Source organism: Coptis chinensis, chromosome 2, assembly GCF_015680905.1.
Source record: "Coptis chinensis isolate HL-2020 chromosome 2, ASM1568090v1, whole genome shotgun sequence".
NCBI classification, from domain to species: Eukaryota; Viridiplantae; Streptophyta; class Magnoliopsida; order Ranunculales; family Ranunculaceae; genus Coptis; species Coptis chinensis.
This window is the reverse complement of record NC_141457.1, coordinates 69329087-69331368: the sequence shown is the minus strand read 5'-3', so window position 1 is coordinate 69331368 and position 2282 is coordinate 69329087. Positions and strand designations below refer to the sequence as shown.

The 2282-nt window shown below is 30.0% G+C and overlaps 1 long non-coding RNA gene across 1 annotated transcript; it reads right to left on the bottom strand.

Moving 5' to 3' along the window:
- Nucleotides 1-1123: 1123 nt before the first annotated feature.
- On the bottom strand, nt 1124-1762 carry LOC147517448 (uncharacterized). The gene is made up of 2 exons (XR_015213878.1): nt 1328-1762; nt 1124-1241 (listed from the first exon to the last, which is right to left on the bottom strand). It is a non-coding gene; the product is annotated as an uncharacterized LOC147517448 (long non-coding RNA).
- Between the last annotated feature and the right edge of the window lie 520 nt (nt 1763-2282).

Genomic DNA, 2282 nt, shown 5'->3' with positions numbered 1-2282 from the left:
CATGCATTTTGGTCGGCGTAAGCGTAGTTGGTTATTTTGAGAAACTGTTTGAAATGCCACCTAATATTTCGAGCTTTGTGAAATTCGTAATTACAGATAGTGTGTCGAATAAATCTAAATTTCAGAATGTTCTTGTAATATAATGGAATAAGTTTCGTAATTTTGTTTTTTAAAATCCGTAGAATCACGAAGATTTTAAAATATTGGAATATGGTTGCAAGTAAGAATTTGAAATGGAACAAAAAAAGGATCAGATGGAGGCATAATATAGATAATTTATATTTTTTATAATATTTAGATAAGTATATTTTATTGATAGAAAGGTCAAGTGGAAAGGTTGCTAGATTTGCTTAAAGTAGCAAATTATTTAAAAATAAACATATATACATAAATATTATTATAACACTCCGAGCCACATGACTTGAACAGAGTCGAATCAAAAACATTTATTAGATGGACCTAGCGTGGGATGGAGTAGGCGTAGTAGCATCTCGTTTTCCATTTTGCAGTTGACTTTTGAAAAATTAAAGATAGAGACGTAACACAGTTAACTCTTCATACATGGATGTCTCCTATATTGTAGAACAAAAACAATTAACGTTGTTATATTTCCTAGGTAGCAAATAAAGGAAATGAATATTTAAATAATGCCACACAAATGTGTGCGTTGTTCATTTACCTAGTATTATGTTCTTTTGATTTTTTTTTTTGGATGGCTGTATTTCAAATATTGTTTTCCTTAAAACAAACATCTTTACGAACCATTTCACCAGTTGTGAGCTCATTACCCTATGTTAGTTAAAAATGTATAATTGTTAAAGCATTTACATTAATTTTTTTGGAAGGGAAAAAATAAAAAATAAAAAAATAAAAGCATAAGTTCACCTTGCCAACCACTTGACTATCTAAGTCTGTTTCTTCAGGGTAAACTTTGTCGATGGTAAATGATTCAAAAGTTTCCTTGGCACTGAAGCCGTTGATTTGAACTTGGAAGATGAAAGATCTTCCTTCAATTTTTTGGAGTTCTTTGGAAACTGCATCCGGACCATTTTTCTGTATTTTGTATAAGAAATGTTTCAACTTATATTCAAAAGATGTATTAATGAATTGTGAAGTAACTTGCCTTTTGGATTATGTCTAATTCTTCGACCAACTTCATAAGCAAGGCTTCGGCATGCTTGTTGAAAGCGACAAAAGTGGTGATATCGGAGAAATCATTCACACACATTCGAAGTTTATACCTATTTTGAAATTAGAATGTGGTAAATGAGGGAGTTGAATACTTTAAGGAAAAATAGGTTAAATACGTTAGTTTAATTTTACCAACCTTTTTTCTGTGTCCACCTTACACTTGGTACAGGGTTTCTCAGAGTCAATTTGTGGGATAGTTATCTTACAACGTCTGCAGCAATTGTAGAACCAATTAACACTGTATACCTTGTCTACTATGGCAGAGCAGGTATAGCTTGATCCGTGTTGTGCTTCATCTCTTCCAAGCTCCTTTAATTTAGCTATGGTAATTCTTCTATTTCTAAGTAGTTCTTCTTCAGATAGATTTTTAGGAGAATCCTCAACCTCTACGGAAATGTATGTATCTCGGAAGCTAGTATGTACCCAAGAAATAAAAACGTGGATCATAATGGGAATAGGAAAAATGTTAATGAATTGCAGTTACATAAATACACATAGCAATTTAGTAAAAGAAAATTGAACCCAATGTAACAAATATATTTATAGTGTTAACGAATATAGTCGATGCTAATTTTTTTTTACTAAAAAATTTAATTATATATATATATATATATATATATATATATATATATATATATATATATATATATATATATATATAATTAACCTGTTACTTGTATTCAGCAACAACATCAATTTTCAGGTTAACATAGATTTTTGTCCCGCTAAGAGATGAAAGTGTAATTTTGCCTACAATAAAAACTGTATTAAAACCTTTTTTTAATGGATAGAATTTCAGGTGAAATATAAATTTGATATTAATTGATATTTGATACCAATATAAATTGCCAACGATATAAATGTATATGTACCTTGATAATCTTTTGCATTCAGCGAAGTGGCTATAATGATAACATTATGTTTTGTTATAATGTCTTCTAGAATTGATTTGCCGATATCACCCCACAAAGCAATTGTTATTTCCGCACCGCTAAAAGTTGGGTAGACTTCATTGAGTTACAACGTACAATATGTTTGATTTGTTAACTAAAGATATCAATGTTTAACTCACTTCTTATCCATGATTACGA